The sequence below is a fragment of the Amborella trichopoda genome, chromosome 1, assembly GCF_054954075.1.
Source record: "Amborella trichopoda isolate Santa Cruz 75 chromosome 1, AtrichopodaSantaCruz75HAP2 v2.0, whole genome shotgun sequence".
Classification (NCBI taxonomy): Eukaryota; Viridiplantae; Streptophyta; class Magnoliopsida; order Amborellales; family Amborellaceae; genus Amborella; species Amborella trichopoda.
In genome coordinates, this window is record NC_142336.1 from 18,872,999 (window position 1) to 18,897,697 (window position 24,699).

Genomic DNA, 24,699 nt, shown 5'->3' on the forward strand with positions numbered 1-24,699 from the left:
TAAGTAAATCAGTACCCTGCATTTCTGCCTATAAGCTTATAAATAATGACATGGCCTACAGTTTATCAAACATCTTACTGACATCAAAAAGTCGAATCATGTCTCAGAATATGTGCTCTAATAGTATAAAATGAGTATTTTCCAGATGTGGGAGCATCTCATTGATTAGGAGCCTCGATCTCACCTTCCGGATTTAGGCGATCTGACAGCATGTATCTCGGGTTTCTAGTGAACCGGGGATTAGAGATCACTCTCTCGGAACATTGCTCAAGAGCAAGGGCAGTATACATATCGTTGAGAGAGGAATTTAAGGTGGGTTTGGGACTTACTCGGGCTAGCTGGTGTGGGCGCCCTCTTAGATCATAAAGAAAGCCCCTCCTTTATTGACCTGCAATCCTCTTGTTTTTTACACAACACTTCTATGGTTAATTGGCGAGACAAGTGGGTCGAAAAGACTCACCCTTGCCTTAGGGCATCGCATGCTGATATGAGGGAGTGATGAAATGGAAGGTTTCCAATAAAGAGAGAAAGGAAAAGGAAATATGACAAAAGGGCGAGACTAACATGATGGTCAGAAAGCTATCGACTCGGAGTGGTAGCAAGACAAGCATGGTTCTCAAGACTAGCACGACCTCAATACTACTCTAAATCGAGGCCAATATAGCAATGCCAAGGCTTAGTCGACCCTCAATCAAGTAAGGGGAGAAAAGAATGAGGGGATGAGAAGGGGATGAGGAGTAAGAGAGCGAGACGGCAGAAGGGGAAGGACCCAGATTGCAATGGGTATCGCCATTGGCATCATGAGAAGATGTCGCATCCCTTGCAGGCAGCGATGACTTCTAGTGAGGCTCACAACGATAACTTCCGGTGAGGCACACCATGCCAGTCATGGAATACGGGGGGAAGCCTGCGGATGGCAATGAACATCGCCATTGGCAATGCGAGGAGGAAACATGTCCTTTGCCGACGGTGACGACTCTTGACGAGATGCACGATGGCAAATTCCTATGAGGTGTACAGCGACAGGCACAGAGAAGCATGGAAGAGCCTGCGCGCAGTGACGGATATTGCTGCGACCCCTTTGCGAACTGCAATGGACATCACCGCCTGCAATACTCTCGGGTCAAGGTGAAGCCCCCACAGATGGCAATAGGCTTCGCTGCCCATGCTCCTCGCTGAGACATTGAGGGTACGTCCGCGGACGGTGATGAGCAGTGCCATCTACAAGTCTCATCGGGAGGTTGATATTAAGACAAAGGGGGAGGAGAGCTCAATCATTGCACTACTATCACCATGCATGACCTATGAGATCACCGAAGAGGCATGCATGGCATTGCCACTGCCATGCATGGCCTTTGAGGAAAACTCTGGCAGAGGGGAGGAATAAGAGAGAAGAGAAGAGAGAGAAGAAGTAAAGAAAAGGAGGAGAGAGAAGATTTACCTTGAACCTAGGGATACCGGTCCAAAAGTTTCTCTGACCTTACTCCCTCTCTCAAACATGACCCAACAATGAGAAGAAAGACAAACTGTATTAAGTAAAAACTCTCTCTTTTGTGAAAGGTTGAGTCCTCTAGTGTGTACAATGATGGTACGTATATATAGAATTTTCCTCAAACATGGGTGGATGATCAAAAGTAACCCTAATTGCTGAAAATTAAGATTAAAATGATTTAAAAGAAATTAAAAAATAGGGTGCAAAATGACATATTTGCCCCTTCCTAACAATTTATGGAATTTCATAAGAGTCCTTGTGTTGCCCTAGAACATGCATAACTATTCATGGATGATCCGAGGTCATTCTGGTGCCTAGTTGACTGAAAGATGATTGTTTTCTTGTAGGGCTTAGCATGACGATCGATTTGATACTAACTTCGAGCCATGGATCATGTTTTTAGTGAGCAATTATGTGACTTGAAATTTGAATGGATCTTGAAACTTCTGATCGATAGTGTGCTTGTTCCTCCTTGTTTTCGATGATTTCTTTGCTAGATCATTCTGAGCATGCCGTTACGATCATGGGAAAACAAACACAGCTCAATTCTGTGCTCAAATGAAGATTTTATAACCTTGAAATTTTGGTTGGAATCTGAAATTTCGATGATGGAATTTACAATTGCTTCGTTGGCTTCATGTGCGGAATCCGACCCTTCATAATATACGGGGTTCAGGTCAGAGATGGTCTGAGACCTTACGTACACGATGGAATTAGTCTCGCATCAATCAAGCTCACGAGTGGCATGATTGGGCCGCTCGAGCGACACGACATTGCTTAATTTCTTGCACTTTTTTCTCAGATCAGCAACTTCTCTCTAGCTTTTCTTCACGCTCGGGTATCGTCAAGGGGCGTGCCACATGTCCAATCGCTCGTCTTGATGCGACGTACATGCTCACCAAATTTGAGCACGATCTAACTTGAGACGGGTGAGATATGAGAGTCAAAAGTTACTGCTCCTGACTGTTCCTTTAATGGTGTAGAGTTGCAGGGTGGCCGCATGGGAATAGCGTGGGGCTCCTCTTATTTCCCTCTTTTGCCAATAACTTCTTCTTGGAATGTTCGTTCGATCTGAAAATTGACCCCTGAGGGTTTTCAATTGTGCCAGATCCAATGGTGATGATCACATAGCAAATTGAGATACTCAGAATGTAGCTCTAGTTATAGGGTTCATTTCAGGGTGCAAGAGGCCGATTCTGCTAGAACTTCTTCTCAGTCTGCAATACCTAAGACGTGTCAGAATGCAATGAAACCTTATAGGTGACTTTTAAGAGACTTTTTGAAGATCATGGCAAGTTATAGGGCTATTCTGAGACTGTCGAGATTTCCACTGTTTGCTCGGCTTTAATTGAGCGGCGGCCCCATGATGATGAAAAATATCTTCCAAGAGCATGTCCCACCAAATGTTGTGCCTTGAGAGAATCGAGAAGTGAAATCATTCAGGATGTTTGAAGGATCTTATCGATGTCCTCAGCCTCGAGGGACTATTTGTGATTCTGAAGCATGAGGCCTTTGTATGGACCTCCTCAGATAGAATTAGTCCTGAGGGATCTTGTCGAAGTCCTCAGCCTCGAGGGACTATTTGTGATTCTGAAGTGTGAGGCCTTTGTAGGGACCTCCTCGGACATAATCAAGCATACGTGAAGGCTAAGTGCTAAGAACCTTTTGATTGACATTGTTCGTTGCTACACTAGGTTTGCTTTTGATACTCAAAGTATCTCTATAGGTCCCGTCTAACGCTTTTGACCTATCCCGAAAGTCTGGTCCCATGTTGGCTAGGGGATTTGACGATGAATACCCCGAAGCCTGTGGCAAGTTAACCTTGGCTTCATCAATTTCTTGCCTTCGTGACGGTCTTTAGCATTTCAGAGGGATCATTTGGTCATCGTCCGCACCCTCGAGGACTCTTGTTGTTGTTGGGAGATCTTATGCGGTGCTCACTCCCTGGCGAGCCATGTTGTTGATGTTTGAAGTGCAAGTGATCTTATGCGGCGGCTCTCACTCCTTAGCAAGCCATCTTCTGTTGGTTGAGGTTTGACATTTGAGGATTTTAGGAAGACCTCATTATAATTGTGATTGTTTTAGAAATTGAGTGTCAGCTTAGGCGACGGTCATACGTCAACCTGTGTTGTTGGTCCAAGTGCCCTTTCGCGAGTTTTCACTTGGACAAGTGAAGTGGAGCCGTAAAGACAGTTTTCACCAACTTCTGTTATTTTTGCCCTCTTTTACCCATGACATTGCAGTCATGTCCGCCCTTTTCATTCGTTTTTTCTCACGATGCCCTTTTGGGGTTTTCACCGAGCCTGGATTTTGTTTTCCATGAAACTCTCTTACTCATGGTTTTGTGACCATGCATGCCGGTCATTTTTACAAATGGCGTTCCCTTGTCCAGGTGTACACCATGGCCATTTTTTTGTGAAGGCATGTTTTTAGGGTCGTGCCTTTAAGACTTGTGCGAAGCTGTTAATGTCATGCAACCAGGACGTCCACAGTAGTTTAGGGTCATATAGCTGGACCATAATGATGATGAATGAGCAAAGTCATGGCTTTGACTCACTCTGAGGAGATGGCATGAGGTTTCGTATGAAGAGTTGATGATGACTGAATGGTGGTGAATAATGGTGACCCACTAGCTGACGACTAGTATGGGTGGCAAGATGGCTTACCGTTTCGTGAGCATGGGCAAGTCTCAATGGGGAATGGTGAAAGATGGTAATGATGACTGGACTCACTGGAAAGGTAATGTAGGTGGTGCACACACACGAACGGGTTTCTTAGGGAAGACGTGCATAAAGATGCACGAAAAAGGCGTGTGCACGTGTGTAGTCTCACTAGAGAGGTAATGGAGGTGGTGTGTGCACATGAATGGATGGTTAGGGAGGACATGCATAAAGATGCAGGTAAAAGGAATGTGCACGTGTGTGGTCTCACTGGAGAGGTAATGGAGGTGGTGTGTGCACATGAACGGGTCGGTTAAAGAGGCCATGCGTGAAGATGCACGTAATAGGGGGTGTGTGCATATGTGGGGACGTCTTTAGACCTGGGCAAAGCAGTTTAATGTCATGCGGCCAGGACATGCACAATGGTTTAAGGTCATATAGCTTGGACCTCGGTTATGCACTTTAAAGTCATGCAACTATGACCATACAGTTTAAGGTCATGCAACTAGACCTTTCGCTACAGTTTAACGTCGTATAATTTAAACCATGGCTATGCAGTTTAAGGTCATGCAGCATGGACCATGGTTATGTAGTTTAAAATCATGCAACTAGGACCATGCAGTTTAAGGTCGTGCAACTAAACCTCCATTATAGCTTAAGGTCATATGATTTGGACCATGGCTGTTTAGTTTAAGGTTATGTGGCATGGACCATACAGTTTAAGGTCGTGCCATCTAGACCTTCCGCTATAGTTTAAGGTCATATAGTTTGGACCATGGCTGTGCAGTTTAAGGTCATGCAGTATGAACCATGCAGTTTAAGGTCGCGCAACTAGACCTTCTGCTACAGTTTAAGGTCATATAGTTTGGACCATGTTGTGCAGTTTAATGTCATGCAGCATCGACCATGGTTATGCAGTTTAAAGTCATGCAAATAGGACAATGCAGTTTAAGGTCATACAACTAGACCTCCACTATAGTTTAAGCTCATATAGTTTGGACCATGGTTGTGCAGTTTAAGGTCATGCGGCATGGACCATGCAGTTCAAGGTCGTGCAACTAGACCTTCTGCTACAGTTTAAGGTCATAAGTTTGGACCATGGTTGTACAATTTAAGGTCATGCAGCATGGACCATGCAGTTTAAGGTCATGCAACTAGACCTTCCACTATAGTTTAAGGTCATATAGTTTAGACCATGGTTGTGCAGTTTAAGGTCATGCAGCATGGACCATGACGTGCATTGCCACGTGGATGTGAATAGCAGTCTGCCTTCCTGGGGATAAAAAGATTAAAGCTATTCACAAGTGGAGAGATTTTTAAATGGGGATGGTGGCCCTCAAAGAGTGGCAAGTGGAAGCAAATCTACACTAGGGATTAGGAGGGCCAGTGTGACTCCATGGGGATAATGATGGGGCTTCATGTAACTCCACCGGGGATGACACTTCGGAGTGTATGCATAACCTCGTTGGGGGTTGAGAAGATAAGCATGGACCTAACCCCATGGGGATAGTGGGTCACAATAGGGGGTGACTCTCACAAGGACGTCGGTGCAAATCAGACTCATTGAGGCTTAAGGTAGATATGGCCATTTGCAGACATCTAACTCCATCGGAGATGTTGATGGAATACACCCTAGCAAAGAGGAGGTCCCTCTCTAGGTTTAAAGTTATGCCTGTGGGCCATTTGTCACATCGTGTGCTGTTTTAGGGGTAGCTCGGACCATCGTTATGTAGTTTTAAAGTCATCTGGCTAGGACCCTCGCTATAGTTTAAGGTCATGTAGTTTGGACCCTGGTCGTAGAGTTTTGAGTCATGTGACAAGGATTTAGTAGTTTAAGGTCATGGAACTAGACCTCTGCTATAGTTTAAGGTCATATAGTTTGGACCATGCAGTTTAGGGTCGTGCATTTGGACCATGGTTGTGCAGTTTAGAGTCGTGTAACGAAGACTACGCAGTTTAAGGTCATATAGTTTGGACCATCGTGGTGCAGTTTAAGGTCATACAGCACGGATCGTAGTGTGGTGAGGGAATGCGTCTCCCTAAGGAGTGAGAATGTGGTGCAGGGAATGAACTTCCTGAGGATACACGACAAAGGTCCAGATGGGAGTGCCATGGAATGCGCGTGGCACTAAGTGTTGGATGGTGCATGAGGCATTAGACTTAGATGATGTGTGCATGGTGTTAGGTCCCTTGGTGAAGTGTGTGATAGTAGCCCTTGATAAGGTGTGGGATGATGACTTGTTGACGAGGTGCGTGGTGATAGCCCCCTAATGAAGCACGTGATGATAATCTTGAGGAGGTAGTAGCGATAATCCCCTGACGAAGCGTGCGGCGATAGTCTTTGGGTGGAGCGAACGATGATAACCCTTTTGGCTCTTGGGTTTTTTGTGCACGATCATTTGACTTGAAATTTGAATGGATCTTGAAACTTTGGATCGATAGTGTACTCATTCCTTGATGTTTTTTGGTGATTTCTTTGCTGAATTACACTGAGTATGCTGTTACGATCGGAGGGCAATAAATGCAGTTGGATTCCATGCCCGAACAAAGATTTTGCAACTTCAAAATTTTGGCCTAAATCTGAAATTTCGACGACAAAATTTGCAGTCACTGCGTCAACTATATTTACAAAATCCGACCGGTAATCACGTACGGGGTTTAGGTCAGTGATAGCCTGAGACCTTATACCCGCAACAGAATTGGTCTCACATCGCTCTGGCTTGTGAGTGGCGTGTTTCGGCCGCTCAAGCGAGGTACGATGCTGGTGAGTTTCCTGCACTTTTTTCATGGATCAACAACTTCTCTCTAGCTTTTCTTCCTTCTCGAGGGGCTTCATGGGGTATGCCACATATCGTCTTGACTAGACGAACTTGTTCACCAAATTTGAGCTCGATCCGACTTGGGACGGGTGAGATATGAGCATCAAAAGTCACTGATCGTGATTGTCCATTCCATGGCGTTGAGTTGCAGGGTGGCCGCACGAGAATAGCGTGCGACCCCTTCTGTTTGACTCTTTTGCCTATAGCATCGTCCTGAAGTGTCTGTTCGGGTTGAAATTTGATACCTGAGGGTTTTCAAGTGTGTCGGATCCAATGGTAGTGGTCCCACAACAATTTGAGACACAAAAAATGTAGCTCTAGTTATAGGGGCCACTTCAAGGTGCTAGAGTGTCACGACCCCACCCCCGACCACCGTACCTTAGGCGACGAGGGGCAATCGAGCGCGTGTTTGTGATTTAATGCAATGTTTATCACTCAGGTAGGAGTGGACTGAATGCCTTTATATTAAAAAATCACGTAAATCATGGAAAAGAGCTAAAGCGACAAGCTTAATTAGTAGAAGAGTAAGAAAAAACTTCGCACATTAAAATTCATAATATAAAAATTTTCCAAAAATTTACATTCAATTCGAGGCATCTAGGCCCAATATCATATATCCACCAAGAACAAAACAAACCAGAGCCAAACAGCCCATATATAAACAAGGTCTAAGCACCTTCTTCAAGAACACCAGCTTTGACTTCCAACAGCCAAACACGAACTTCCAGCCTTGTACCTACCGCAATTAGTCTACAGGGAGAGGAGAAATATTGGGATGAGCTATACTGCTCAGTAAGCAGGCCTAGTGTTATGCTTCTAAGGTGGTTCTATCCATATGTGACAACAGTACAGTTTATCAACATAAAGTCATAATTTAGCAAAAATGCATATCATGTCAAGACAGCGAATATGAACATTTCATTTAAACAGTAGTCATCACTAAATCATTGCGATCAGGGCCTTCAATTAGTGAAATCATAAATTATTCCATCATTATAATGTTATACATTTCTTATAAAGAAATTCAATCATTACCCACGCACTCCATAAATCACCTACTCCTGCAGTAGAGGCCCTATCCATCAGGCTAAGCCAATTCCATTGCTTAAGACCTCTACCATCACACAAGAGGGAGGCTAATGACAAGTGGGGTATCCACTTCGTAATACCCTCAACACACTCACACAGTCCTCAACAATCATTGGGGTTTCGATAGGCTCTTACCTTGCAAGGCATCAGTCACATATCATTTCATAAATCTAGGGTGCGACCCTTTATCCTCTCCATTATCCTGTTCCTATCATTATGTAGGTTAGGGGATATGTCAGCATCTCTTTCCTTACTACTGATGAGTGTCACATTGTGTAGCAGGCAATTTCATAATAGCATCCACTACAGGTGAGTGTCTCACCTCATAGTGGCCAATATTAACATAAACAGTGGCCATTCATCACATCATCATAATAGTATCCACTACCAGTGAGTGTCCCACCGTGTAGTGGTCAACAACAATATAAGCAGTGGCCATTCATTGCATCATCATAATAGTATCCACTACCGGTGAGTGTCCCATCGGGTAGTGGTCAATAACAATATAAGCAGTGGCCATTCACTGCCTCATAACAGATGAATCATATTCCATCATAATATCATATCATTTAGCAAAAGACATGCATTTCATAAGCTATCACAGAGCATTTACACATAATCTTTCTGAGTAGCATTTGGCATTCATTGTTAATTCATTTCATCAATATCAGGCTCGTGGCCCATTTTTCTCACCAAGTGCAGTTTAAGGCATCATTCACATATCTTTATATCATTCTCATGGAATTTATCATATGGCATTCACATTTGTCATATATCAAGATAACTTAGTGTCGCATGGTCATACAATGATGCAGTGACAAGTAACAGTGACATGCCCCTCTTAGTGAGGGCGTAGCTCTCGATGTAATGGGAGTTTCTGGATGCCTCAAACATGAAACCTTGAGCTAATACACATTTCTTTACAAAAACAATGATTTGAAGTAATTTGGGTGCCACTTGAGGGGGTCAATAGGTCAGTACAAAGTGAGCCTTAGTTGTTTGAAATTTCCCTGCAACACTGCACAGTGACGTGTTCGTGCATTTCGGGTCATAGCTCAAAATCTGTGGGGGGTTTCAAACATCTCAAAGAATGCAAGTTTAAGTACATTCTTAAAACTTCCCAATGGTGGTGGATTCATGCTTTTTGGATACCATTAGCAAGGTCAAAAGCATTGCTCAAAGAGGGCCACAGTTGCTGAAAATAGCAACGACTGTGAATAGTGTCATGCCTCGACATTTAAGGCCATATCTTTTTATCCATGCAAAATATTATCATGACAAAAAACGAAAACTTGGAGCGATGCCATTTGGTCATCGAACATATAGATGCAAAAACATTCACAGTTCTAGAAATTCAAATTCTCAAGTAAATATACTTTTAAAGAACACTTAATATTTCCTAGCCAAGCTACACTTTGCGCTTGGAAACTTATTCGTAAAAATGAGTCTCACAGTGAGTGATTTCACGAGTTTCCATAAATAAAAAGATCAAACATGTGGTAGACACAGTGATGGCATTGAGAAGCACGAGCTGAAACTTCAACCTCATGTTAACCCATTCATTCTTCACAGTTTCCTTTATATCATCTAATCCATTTCAACATTTTTACAACACTCATGGATACATAAATCTAAACCCACTTATTTTGGCTTCTCACGATATCACAAATCCTCACTCATGGCCATCACAGGTTTTCCTTGGCTTCACCAGTGGGTTGTCTTGAAAGGGGCAGCAGTGAACTCCAAGAGAGGGATAAGTTGCGAAAAATGGGAGAGACCCGTGTTACCCAAGGCTTAAAAAGAGAGGGTGGTTGGAAAACATTGTGGCTGATGTAATCACTCATTGCTCTGACATGTACGGGGTGGCTCTGATATGTACAGAGGTTGTACGTTTGACTAAGATACTCATGGTGCAGCACTATCAAACATCCAACTGACACTGCTCCACCCAGAGCTGCTCCAACCAACGCTACTCCAATCGGTGCGCTACTCCACTTGGTGCTGCTCCAATTGGTGCTACTCCAACCAGTGCGCTACTCCACCCGACATTGCTCCAATCGGTGCTACTCCAACCGGCACACTACTCCACTCGACGCTGCTCCAACCGATGCTACTCTAATTGGCACGCTACTCCACCTGACGCTGCTCCAATTGGTGCTACTCCAACTGGCGCGCTAGTCTCTTCTTATCCCACCGGCGCTACTCCGACCAGCATTGCTCCGCCTGACACTGCTCCTGCAACATGCAGGATAATGCCTTAGACGGTAATTCTCCATACACCTTTCACGCGCTGAGCAAATTCTTACTCCTTCTCGCTTGACATCACATCTCTCTTCTCGTGCGATGATACTGGCTTGGGAGAAAATTGTGCCCCTTACATCATCCCCCCCTTAAAAGGGATTTTGTCCTCAAAATCATAATAACATTAACTAAAAAGGTGGGGGTATTTCTCCCTAATCACATCCTCCCGTTCCCATATCGATTATTCCCTTGAATGATATTGCCATTATACTCAGACCAGAGGGATTTCCTTGTTGCGCAACACTTGTAATTTTTTGTCTAAAATCCCAATTGCTTGCTCAACAAAGGTCAAACTTCCCTGAGTGGTATTGGTTCGTACTCCAAGACATGGGACGGGTTAGGTTGATATTTCCTTAGCAGTGATATATGGAAGACAATGTGGACGCTAGTCAGTTCCAATGGCAGGGTTAGTCGGTAAGCCACGCTTCCAATTCTTTCCAGGACTTCAAAAGGTCCAATGAATCGTGGGGTCAATTTCACCTTTTTACCAAATCTCGTAACACCCTTGGTTGGTGATACCTTCAGGAAGACTCGATCCCCTACTTCAAACTCGAGGTCTCTCTAGTGATTATCGATGTAGCTCTTTTGCTAACTTTGGGCTATCTTGAGCCACTCTCTAATCAAGAGAATCTTCTCAGAAGTCATCTGAACCATTTCAGGCCCTATTAGTCTTCGTTTGCCAACCTTGTCCCAATAGACGGGCGACATACAATTTCTTCCATACAGGGCCTCATAAGGTGCCATCTGAATATTGGTTTGGAAAATGTTGTTGTAGGAAAATTCTATCAGAGGTAGATGGTCTTTATAGCTTCTCTTAAAGTCAGTGGCACATGCCCTTAACATGTCCTCCATGGTTTGAATGGTTCTCTCGGACTGTCCATCTGTCTGGGGGTGAAAGGTGGTGCTAAATGTAAGTCTAGTCCCCAATGCTGACTGCAGAATTGCCCAAAATCTGGAGGTGTATCTAGTGTCCCTGTTTGACACAATGCTAATGGGCACTCCGTGCACACTAACAATTTCTTTGATGTATAACTGGGCTAGTTTATTCAGAGCATATGTCATGCGAACCGCTAAGAAGTGAGCAGCCTTAGTTAATCAGTCCACCACGACCCAAATACTATCATGCCCTGCACTTGATCAAGAAACAAAGTCCATCGTGATGTGTTCCCACTTCCATTCTGGTATGGGCAGGGGCTGTAATAGTTCGACAGGTCTTTGATGTTCTGCCTTCACTTGCTGGCATGTTAAACATAGTGACAAAGTATGCCACATCTCGCTTCATGTTGTTCCACTAGAAGGACTTTTCCAAATCTTGGTACATCTTTGTGCTCCCTGGGTGTACCATGTAGCTAGAGCGGTGTGCTTCTTCTAGGACAGCCCATTTTATATTCTTGTCATTGGGAACACACGTCAGGTCGTTAAACCTTAACAAGTCATCACTTCTTATAGAGAATTCTTCCTTTCCTTCTATTTTCATTTCTTCAAGGATTTTTATCAGATGGGGATCTCCTTTTTGGGCAGCTCGAATTCGTTGAAGGAGTTGGGTTCCGTCCTTAAACACGACAACATTCTTTCCCTCTCATCATGGGGCTGGGATGGGTGCCACTTCGCTACATCCTTTGACAACTTCATTTCTCGAATCATTAAGTATGCCACAAAAACCACAACCTTTCCACTTAGGGCATGGCATCAGTCACTACATTGGTCTTGCCTGGTTGGTAATCAATTGTACAGTCACAATCATTCAATAAGTCCATCCATCTTCTTTGCTGCATGTTTAGCTCCTTTTAGGAAAACAGGTACTTGAGACTCTTGTGGTCCGTGAACACCTTAAATTGGGCCTCATAGAGTGTCCAGACTTTTAACACGAACACTACTGTCGCGATCTCTAAGTCGTGGGTGGGATAGTTTTGTTCATGCGGCTTTAGTTGTCTGGAGGCATAAGCAATAACTTTACCTCTCTGCATAAGTACACATCCGAGCTCTTTATGAGATGCATCAATATAAACCACAAAGTCTTCATTTCCCTCTAGCAATGCCATTATTGAACGTGTGTCTAGTCTCTTCTTAAACTCCTTGAAACTCTTCCCACACTCCTCTGGCCATACAAATTTTGCATTCTTTTGGGTTAGTCAAGTCAGGGGAAACACTATCTTTTAGAATCCTTCTACAAAGCGCCTATAGTCCCTGTTAGTCCCAGGATGCTACGAACGTCGATCACATTTGTTGGCCTTTCTCACTTAAGTACGACTTTGATCTTAGAGGGGTCGACCGTGATCCCATCCTTGGAAATAGTGTGCTCAAGGAAGGCCACACTGGGGAGGTAAAACCCCCTCTTGCTCAACTTAGCATACAATCTTTCCGACTTCAAAGTTTGCAAGACCATCCTTAGATGCTGCTCAAGCAGTTTCTGTCTCTCGGAATATATCAAGATATCATCGATAAACACCACTACAAAGTCATCTAGGAAGGGTCTGAACACCCTATTCATCAAATCCATGAACATAGCAGGGGCATTGGTTAACCTGAACGGCATCACAAGAAATTCATAGTGACCATATCAAGTTCTGACAGCGGTCTTTGAGATGTCTTCCTCCTTGACCCTCAATTGGCGATAGCCCGATCTGAGGTCAATCTTCGAAAACACTTGGGCCCCTTAGAGCTGGTCAAAGAGGTCGTCAATCCTAGGCAGAGGGTACTTATTTTTCACCGTCACTTGGTTCAACTGCTTATAGTCAATACATAATATCAAGGACTCGTCCTTTTTCTTCACAAACAGAATCGGTGCACCCCAAGGTGACACACTAGGTCGGATAAATCCCTTAACCAATAATTCATGCAACTGTTCTTTTAACTCTTTCAATTCAGCGAGACCCATTTTACATGGGGCTTTAGAAATGGGAGCAGTGTCAGGTACTACTTCTATCTCAAATTCGATTTCTCTTTTTAGAGGTAGGGATGGCAACTCCTCTGGAAACACCTCAAGGTATTCTTTTACTACTGTTATCCCCTCTAACTGGGTCTAAACATCCTTGTTCTTCATCACATATGCCAAATATCCTACACATCTCTTAGCTAATAGGCGAGAGGCTTGAAGTACAGAGGTAAAGTGTAGAGGAGAAGTATCTCTAATGCCCTCAAAGCGTACTTCTGCTTGATCAGGCGGTTTAAAGGTTACCATCTTTTCATGGAAGTTGACAGTGGCATGGTGTGTATACAACCAATCCATGCCTAGAATAACATCAAAGTCTTTGAATATCTAGGTGGATCAGGTCTACTGGCAGGTCACATCCATCAATTGTAATCTTACATTGTTTATATACTTTATCAATTTCCATAGAGTCTCCCACCGGTGTACATACTATTAAAGTGTGATTGAGACATGCAGATGCAGCATTCAGGTAACGAGCAAAATGGGGTGCAACAAATGAATGAGAGGATTGAGGGTCAATTAAGACTTTAGCATTAATATCACAAATTGAGAGCATACCTCTGATCACCGATGTGGATGCCTTAGCCTCTTCTTCAGTGAGTGAGAACACTCGTCCTTGGGTCTTCAGGTGATCCTCGGTCTTCATCATCGGGCAGTCCTTCACCCAATGGCCAGGCTTGCTACATTTCTGACATAAATTGTTCTTTCGGTAGCATTCTATAGCAGTGTGGTTGCTTCTCTCTCAATAAGTACAATTAGAGCGTCGATCATTGCCCATATTTCTAGGAAGATTCTTTGGAATCCTTGGGTTAGGGGGGTACAACCTCCCTTTGGCATTTCTCCTTGAAGACTACCAGGGTTTCTTCCTAAATATTCTTGACAGCGCTGTTTTCCTTTTTCTTTCCTCCCTTAACCTGCGATCCTCACAATCTTCTTCCATCTTCAGAGCACGATCTACCCTAGGGGTGTACGACTTTATATTAGCAGACATCACCCTACTCCTAATATCTGACAGCAAGCCCCTTTCAAATTTAGTTGCCTTTTGTGCCTCGGTATTTATGATGTGGGGCGCATACCTAGAAAGCTCTACAAATCGGGCGACGTATTGTTCAACAATCATACTCCCTGAGGCTACTGTCATTCTGCTCTGGTGTAGGGGTAGACTGGGTTGGCATAGATTCCTTCATCATTTGGGTCATCGCCCCCAGAGTGCTTCGGTATTTTCATTACTTGAACTCACGTTGTGATTATGAGCTCTCGACATCCTTTAACCTAGTCACAAGAGCACCCAGTCACTTGCCTACTCCAAAACTAATCTAAAGACTCTCCTAACTTCCTAGGCCAAGAATCCTCTCTTGGCTGATCTATCAAGAGCCCGCCGCCGACCACAATACCTTATGCGACAATAGGCAATGGAGCGCAGGTTTGTGATTTAATCAAACATTTGTCACGCAGGTAGGAGTGGACTCCACACTTTTATATTCGAAAATCGAGCAAACCATGGAAGAGAGCTAAAGCAACAAGCTTAACTAGCAGAAGAGTAAGGAAAAGCTTCGCACACCAAAATTCATAATATTAAAATCTTCCAAAATATTAAATTCAGTTCGTGTCATCTAGGCTTAATATTACACATATCCACTAAGAATAAAACAAAACCAGGGCCAAACAGCCCAGACATAAACAAGGTCTAAGCACCTTCTGCAAGACCACTAGCTTTGTCTTCCAGCCACCAAACATGAACTTCCAGTCATGTACCTGTCACTATCAATCTACAAGGAGAGAAGAAATAATGGGATGAGCTATATTGCCCAGTAAGCAAGTCTAGTGTTATGCATCTGTGGTGGTTCCATCCATATGTGACAACAGTACAGTTTATCAATATAAAGTCATAATTTAGCATAAATGCATATCAAGTCAAGACAGCGAATATGAACATTTCATTTAAATGATACTCATCACTAAATCAGTGCGATCAGAGCCTTCAATTAGTGAAGTCATAAATCATTCCATCATTATAATGCTAAAGATTATGTATAAAGAAATTTAATCATTACCCATACACTCCTAAACCACCTACTCCCACAGTACAGGCCCTATCCATCCGGCTAAGCCAATCTCATTGCTTAAGACCTTTACCATCACACAGGAGGGAGGGTAATGACAAGTGGGGTATCCACTTTATAATACCCTCAACACACTCACACAGTCCCCAGAGCGCATTGGGGTTTTGATAGGCTCTTACCTTGCAAGGAATCAAGCACATATCATTTCATAAATCTAGGGTTCAACCCTATATCCTCTCCCTTAACCCGGTCCTATCATTATGTAGCTTACAGGATATGCCAGAATCCCTTTCCTTTCTATCGATGAGTGTCCCATCACATAGCAGGCAATATCATAGTAGTAGCCACTACCGATGAGCGTCCCACTGCGTAGTGGTCGATATCAACATCAACAGTGGCCATTCATCATATCATCATAACAATATCCACTACCAGTGAGTGTCCCACCACGTAGTGGTCAATAACAATATAACTAGTGGCCATTCATCACATCATCATAATAGTATCCACTACCGGTGAGTGTCCCACCGCGTAGTGGTCAATAACAATATAAGCAGCAGCCATTAATTGCTTCATAATAGATGAATCATATTTCCTCATAACGTCATAGCATTTAGCAAAAGACATGCATTTCATATGCTATCACAAGGCATTTACACATAAGCTCTCTCAATAGTACTTGGCATTCATTATTAATTCATTTCATCATTATCACTCTCGAGGCCCCTTTTACTCACCAAGTGCAGTTTACACGACATCATTCACATATCTTTATGGCATTCTCATGGATTTTATCATATGACATTCACATTCATCATATATCAAGATAACTTAGCGTTGCATAGTCATACAATGATGCAGTGACAAGTAACAGTGACATCTCCCTCTTAGCAAGGGTGTAGCTCCCGATGTAGGGGGCGTTTCATGATGCCTCAAGCATGAAACCTTGAGCTAATACAATTTCTTTACAAAAACAGTGATTTGAAGAAAATTGGGTGCGATTTGAAGGGTCAATAGTGCAAAGTGAGCCTTAGTTGCTGGAAATTTCCCTGCAACAGTGCAAAGTGACGTGTTCATGCATTTTGGGTCATAGCTCGAAACCTGTGGGGGGTTTCAAATATCTCAAAACATGCAACTTTAAGTACATTCATACACCTTTCCAATGGCGATAATTTCAAGGTTTTTGGATATCATTAGCTAGGTCAAAAGCAATGCCCAAAGAGGGCCACAATTGTTGGAAATAGCAGCGACTTTGAACGGTGTCATGCCTCGACATTTAGGGCCATATCTTTTTACCCATGCAAAATATTATCATGACAAAGAATGAAAACTTGAAGCATACACACATGTCTTTCATTTGGGTTTCATTTGGTCCTATTTGGAGGCCATTTCGTCATCGAACATATAGATGAAAAAACATTCACAGTTTTTGAAATTCATATTCTAAAATATACTTTTAAAGAACACTTAATATTTCCTAGCCCAGCTACACTTTGGGCTTGGAACCATATTTGTGATAAGGAGTATCACAGTGAGTGATTTCATGAGTTTCCATAAATAAAAAGATCAAACATGTGGTAGACACAGTCATGGCATTGTGAAGCACAAACTGAAACTTCAACCTCTTGTTAACCCATTCATTCTTCACATTTACCTTTATATTATCTAATCCATTCAACATTTTTACAACACTCACAGAGGCATAAAGCTAAACCCACTTACCTTGACTTCTCACAGTATCACAAATCCTCACTCATGGCCTTCACGGGCTTTCTTTGGCTTCACAAGTCGGTTGTCTTGATAGGGGAGCAGTGAGCTCCAAGAGAGAGGGAAAAGTTGAGAAAAATGAGAGAGACCCGTGTTGCCCAAGGCTTAAAAGGAGAGGGTGGTTGGAAAACATAGTAGCTAGGTCAAAATCATTGCCCAAAGAGGGCCACAATTGCTGGAAATAGCAGCGACTTTAAACAGTGTCATGCCTCAACATTTAGGGCCATATCCTTTTAGCCATGCAAAATATTATCCTGACAAAGAAAGAAAACTTGGAGCATACACCCATGTCTTTCATTTGGGTTTGATTTGGTCCTATTTGGAGGCCATTTTGTCAGCGAACATATAGATGAAAAAACATTCACAGTTTTTGAAATTCATATTCTAAAATATACTTTTAAAGAACACTTAATATTTCCTAGCCAAGCTACACTTTGGGCTTGGAACCTTATTTGTGATAAGGAGTATCATAGTGAGTGATTTCATGAGTTTCCATAAATAAAAAGATCAAACATGTGGTAGACACAATCATGGCATTGTGAAGCACAAACTGAAACTTCAACCTCTTGTTAACCCATTCATTCTTCACATTTACCTTTATATTATCTAATCCATTCAACATTTTTACAACACTCGCAGATGCATAAAGCTAAACCCACTTACCTTGACTTCTCACAGTATCACAAATCCTCACTCATGGCCTTCACGGGCTTTCCTTGGCTTCACAAGTTGGTTGTCTTGATAGGGGCGCAGTGAGCTCCAAGAGAGAGGGAAAAGTAGAGAAAAATCAAAGAGACCCATGTTGCCCATTGCGTAAAAGGAGAGGGTGGTTGGAAAACATAGTAGCTATGTCAAAAGCATTGCCCAAAGAGGGCCACAATTGCTGGAAATAGCAGCGACTTTGAACAGTGTCATGCCTCGACATTTAGGGCCATCTCTTTTTAGCCATGCAAAATATTATCCTGACAAAGAATGAAAACTTGGAGCATACACACATGTCTTTCATTTGGGTTTGATTTGGTCCTATTTGGAGGCCATTTCGTCGTCGAACATATAGATGAAAAATCATTCACAGTTTTTGAAATTCATATTCTAAAATATACTTTTAAAGAACACTTAATATTTCCTAGCCACGCTACACTTTGGGCTTGGAACCTTATTTGTGACAAGGAGTATCACAGTGAGTGATTTCATGAGTTTCCATAAATAAAAAGATCAAACATGTGGTAGACACAGTCATGCCATTGTGAAGCACAAACTGAAACTTCAACTTCTTGTTAACCCAGTCATTCTTCACATTTACCTTTATATTATCTAATCCATTCAACATTTTTACAACACTCACAGAGGCATAAAGCTAAACCCACTTACCTTGACTTCTCACAGTATCACAAATCCTCACTCATGGCCTTCACGGGCTTTCCTTGGCTTCACAAGTCGGTTGTCTTGATAGGGGCGCAGTGAGCTCCAAGAGAGAGGGAAAAGTTGAGAAAAATGAGAGAGACCCGTGTTGCCCAAGGCTTAAAAGGAGAGGGTGGTTGGAAAACATAGTAGCTATGTCAAAAGCATTGCCCAAAGAGGGCCCCAATTGCTGGAAATAGCAGCGACTTTGAACAGTGTCATGCCTCGACATTTAGGGCCATATCTTTTTAGCCATGCAAAATATTATCCTAACAAAGAATGAAAACTTGGAGCATACACACATGTCTTTCATTTGGGTTTGATTTGGTCCTATTTGGAGGCCATGTCGTCATCGAACATATAGATGAAAAATCATTCACAGTTTTTGAAATTCATATTGTAAAATATACTTTTAAAGAACACTTAATATTTCCTAGCCACGCTACACTTTGGGCTTGGAACCTTATTTGTGACAAGGAGTATCACAGTGAGTGATTTCATGAGTTTCCATAAATAAAAAGATCAAACATGTGGTAGACACTGTCATGGCATTGTGAAGCACAAACTGAAACTTCAACTTCTTGTTAACCCATTCATTCTTCACATTTACCTTTATATTATCTAATCCATTCAACATTTTTACAACACTCACGGATGCATAAAGCTAAACCCACTTACCTTGACTTCTCACAGTATCACAAATCTTCACTCATGGCCTTCACAGGCTTTCCTTGCCTTCACCAGTGGGTTGTCTTGATAGGGGCGCAGTGAGTTCCAAGAGAGAGGGAAAAGTCGAGAAAAATGAGAGAGACCCATGTTGCCCAAGGCTTAAAAGGACATGGTGGTTGGAAAACATAGTAGCTGACGTAATCACTCATTGCGCTGACACGTACGGGGTGTCTTTGACACGTACAAAGGCTGTACATTTGACTAAGACACTCCCACTGTTGCACTATTAAACATCCAACTGTGCTACTCCACCCGGTGCTGCAGTATTAAACATCCAACAGGTGCTACTCCACCCGGTGCTGGTCCGACCGGTGCTACTCCAACCTGCGTGCTACTCTACCAGGAGCTGCTCCAACAGGCGCTACTCTAACCAGCGCGCTACTCCACCCGACGCTGCTGCAATCGGCGCTACTCCAACTGGAGCGCTACTCCACTTGGCATTGCTCTAATCGGCGCTCTCCAACCGGTGCGCTACTCCATTAAGCACTGCTCCAATCAGCGCTACTCCAATCGGTGCGCTACTCTCTTCTTATCCCACCGACGTTGCTCCAACAGGCACTGCTCCACCCGGAGCTGCTCCTTAAACACGCGCGACAATGCCTTAGATGGAAATACTCCATATGCCTTCTCGCTCGACATTACAACTCTCTACTCGAGTGGCGATACTGGCTTGGGAGAAAATTGTGACCCGATTTTGCTGGAACTGTTTCTCAGTCTGCACTTCCTTAGACATGTCGAAATGCGACAAAACTTGGCAGGGGACTTTTGAGAGACCTCATGAAGATCTTGGTCGATTCTAGGGCTATTCTGAGACTGTCAGAATTTCCATTGTTTATTAAGCTTTATTGAGCCGGCCCCATGTTGATGAAAAACACCTTCCAATAGCCTACCCAGTCGAATGTTGTGCTTCAAGAAAATTGAGAAGTGCAATCATTTGGGAAGTTTTGAGGGATCTTGTCAAAGTCCTCACCCTCAAGGGACTACCAAGCCTTTTCTGAAGGCCGAATGCTATGAGCCTTTTTTCGGCATTGTTTGCTACTACACCAGGTTTTCTTTTGAAGCTCAGGGTATCTCTATAGGTCCCGTCTTGTGGGGTCTAGTCAGAGGCTTCTGACCCGTCTCAAAATTCTGTTCCCATGTAGGCTAGGGGGTTTTGGCGAGACGTACCCTGAAGCATGTGGCAGGTTAGACCCTAGCTTTGTCTGTTTCTTGCCTTCGTGATTGTCCTTAGCATTTATGGAGGGATCTTTTAGTCATCATCCTAACCCTCAAGGACTCTTATTGTTGTTGAATTAGTCTTATGTGGCTCTCACTCCCTGATGAGCCATGTTGAAGTGTGGGGGATCTTATGTAGCTCTCACCCCTTTATGGGCCATGATTTTTAGGAGATATTATGCGGCTCTCACTCCTTAATGAGCTATGTTGAAACATGGGGGATCTTATACAGCTCTCACCCCCTGGTGAGCCATGATTGTTGGGAAATCTTATGTGGTTCTCACTCCCTGCTGAGCCATGTGGTGTTTCGATTGGATACTAGCTTTTGAGGATTTTAAGCAGACCTCATTAGCCAGGATTGTGACTGTTTGGAGATTAAATGTCGGTTGAGGCAGTGGCCGTGCATCAACCTGTCTTGTTGGTCCAAGCACCCTTTTGTGGGTTTTCACTTGAATAGGGGACGTGGCGTCATGAAGATGATTTTCACCAACTTCTGCTATTTTTGGGCTCTTTTACCCATGACCTGCTGTCATGTCCACCCTTTTCATCTATGTTTATTCACGATGCCCTTTTGGGGTTTTCACTGTGCCTGGATTTTGTTTTCCATGGAACTCTCTTACTCATTGTTTCGTGACCATGCCCGTCCTTCATATTTACTCTTGGCGTTACCTTATTAGGTGTACAGCATGCCCGTTTTTCATGTGAAGGCGTATTTAAAGTTGTGCCTTCGAGACCAATGCGAAGCCTTTTAACATCAAGCGGCCAAGACGTGCACTATAGTTTAGGCTCATACAACTGAACTGAAGTGGTGGTGAATGGCAGTTTGTGGAGGCCATAGAGTGAGCTTAGTGATGACTTTGACTCAATTGGGAAGATGGCATGAAGTTGCCTTGTAAAGAGTTGATGATGGATGGATAGTGGGTGAATAATGGTGACCCATTAGTTGACGGTAAGTATGGCTTGTAGAAGGGTTCATCATTTGGGGGGCATGGGTAAGACTCACTAGAGGAAAAGATGGTAATGATGGTGAAGGTGGTGCACACACACTAATGGGCCGGCTTGGGAAGGCGTCCATGAAGATGCACATCAAGGGCATGTGCGAGTATGTAGGCTCACCAGGGAGGAAATGGAGGTGGTATGCGCACATGAATGGGTCGGTTAGGGAAGACATGTGCAAAGAACTATGTAAAAGGTGTGTGCGCATATGTGGGGGCATCTCTAAGGTCATGCCTCCTAGACTTGGGTAAAGAGTTTAACGTCATATGGCCAGGACATGCACTATAGTTTAGGGTCATACAGCTAGACCATGGTTATGTAGTTTAAAGTCTTGCAAGTAAGACCATGCACTTTAAGGTCGTGCAATGAGACTTCCGTTATAGTTTAAGGTCATATAGTTTGGACCATGGCTATGCAATTTAAGGTCAAGCATCATGGACCAGGGTAGTGCAGTTTAAGGTCATGCAGTACGGACCAGTGTGAGGGTCATCATGTAGGTAAAGCTACATTGAGGATGGGTTGTGGATAGCAATTTGGCTCCTTGAGGATAGAGATAGTTAAGGCTATACACAAGTAAGAGGTTTAGATAAAGATGGCGGCACGCGAGGAGTGGCAAACAAATGTGACTTCACCAAGGATTAGGATGTCCAGTGTGACCTCTTGGGGATAATGAGCAATGGCATGCATGTGACTCTGCTGAGGATGATAGGCCAGAGCACATATGAATCTCATGAGTAAGACGTGACTCTCTGGGGATAGTGGGTCGTAGCAAGATGTGACTCTTACTAGACTTTCTATACAGTTTAAGGTCATAATTCAGACTGTGGTCGTACAGTTTTAAGTCGTGTAACAAGGACTATGCAGTTTAAGGTCGTACAATTAGACCACCGCTACAGTTTAAGGTCATATAGTTCGAACCGTGCAATTTAGGGTCGTGCATATGGACCGTTGCTATAGTTTAAGGTCATATAATTCAGACCTTACAATTTAGGGTCGTACATTTGGACCGTGGTCATACAGTTTTTAGTTGTGCGATAAGGGCTTTGCCGTTTAAGGTCATACAACTGGACTACCGCTACACTTTAAGGTCATATAGTTCAAACCGCGTAGTTTAGGGTCGTGCATCTGGATCGTCACTATAGTTTAAAGTCATGTAGTTCCGACCGTGCAGTTTAGGGTCGTGAATCTGGATCGTGGTCCTACGGTTTTGAGTCGTGCGACAAGGACTATGTAGTTTAAGGTCGTACAACTAGACCACTGCTATAGTTTAAGGTCATATAGTTTTGACCGTGCAATTTAGGGTCGTGAATCTAGACTGCCGCTACAGTTTAAGGTCATGTAGTTTAGATTGTGCAGTTTAGGGTCACGCATCGGGATCGTCGATATAGTTTAAGGCCATATAGTTCGGCCCGTGCAGTTTAGGATCATGCATCTAGACCATCGCTACTATTTAAGGTCATATAGTGCGGACTGTGCAGTTTAGGGTCGTGCATCTGGATCGCCCGCTATAGTTTAAGGTCATAAAATTTGGACCGTTTAGTTTAGGGTCATGGATGTGGACTGTCGCTATAGTTTAAGGTCATATAGTTCACACCGTGTAGTTTAGGTCGTGCATCTGGACCGTCGCTATAGTTTAAGGTCATATAGTTCGGACCGTGCAATTTTGGGTTATGCATCTGGACCGCCGCTATAGTTTAAGGTCATATAGTTCAAACCGTGCAGTTTAGGATCGTGAATCTGAACCGTCGCTACAGTTTAAGATCATATAGTTCGGACCATGCAGTTTAGGGTTGTGCATCTGGACCATCGCTACAGTTTAAGGTCATATAGTTCGGACCGTGAGGGTCTTGCATCTAGACCGTGGCATGGTGAGGGAATTTGACTTCATGGGGAATAAAGCCATCACCAGAGGCTGGACTCCTCGAGGAGTGAGATTGTCGTGCAGGGAATGAACGTCATGGGAATATAAGACGATGGTCCGGTTGAGAGAGCCATGGTGTGTGCGTGGCACTAAGTGTCAGATGGCACACGCGGTGTTACAACTGTTTATGAAGTGTGCGCCAGTAGCCCTTGGCAAAAAGCATGGTGAGAACTCCTTTTGATGAGGTCTGCGGTGATGGCCCTTGACAAAGGCGCACGGTGATGGTCCTTTGACGAGGGCATGCGGTGATAGCTCTCTTAGGTTTCGGGCTTGACCCGCCCCAGCCTGGTCCAACTACCACCAAGAACTGGGGGCTGGAGAATCATTTCATGGTGATCGAGGGTAGTTTAAGGCACTGCTGGGTATAAAAGGGGGAAAAACCCCACTTTACTATTTTACCGAAGCGTAAAATTGTAGAAGGGTTCTTAGAGAGGGGGGTCCAAAGCTTTTGGCGAAGGCTTTTCGGCGAGAACTTCCCTGCCAAAATTTGTATAGACAGGCGGTTGGTTAGGAACTTTTCTGGTGAGCTTTAGGAGGTCTCAAAGCTTTTTATCATGATTATGAACCTTTTCGAGAAGTGTCGAGGCTTTCTGAGTAAGGAACAATGCTCCTCAACGCCTTAGCAGGATTTACAGAGGTCCCCTACCGGGGTTTGAGTGCTTCACCGGTCATTTTGCTGCTGAAGGGAAGATTGCAGTGAGTTCATAGGGCTTTGTAGGTCCTCTGGTTATCGGAGGAGAAGAAGGGAGAACAACAGTGGCCTCATTGGAACTCAGCGAATTTTCAGTGAGTTTGTGGTGAACTCACTGAAGTGGGAAGAGCAGGGAGAAGGGAGATCTCAAGGAAGCCTTCTTGGGATTCCAGTGGTTTTCTGCTAATTCTAGCAGTGAGTGGAAGGCGGGGAAGAGTTTGCTCTTTTGATGGGGGTGGATTCCTGACGAGGAGGGGAAACACCAGTGGGAACCCAAAGTGTTGTGGGACGGTAACGATCTAAGAGATAGAGAAAGGTCATCCTCTACACGTGTGGTGCCAAGCCATGCTACAAGTGTCAGGCGGCGTGCCCAGATTTCAAGGGATGCACATGCGACACATGCTGACGGCTTGAGAGAGGTATTAATACGCCTTGGTCGTGGGACGACGATAACCCTCAGTTGATTGTGAGGCGGGAATTCCTCCTGGTGGAAGATGGCGATAGTCCTGCCTTTGGCGATAATTAGTGTCCTCCGACAAATGTCTTCTCGACGATTGGCCAAGGCTTCTAAAGCTGCTAGGAGGCAGGCTTCTTCAAGGAGGGACCTAGCGGTTATTGAGGAT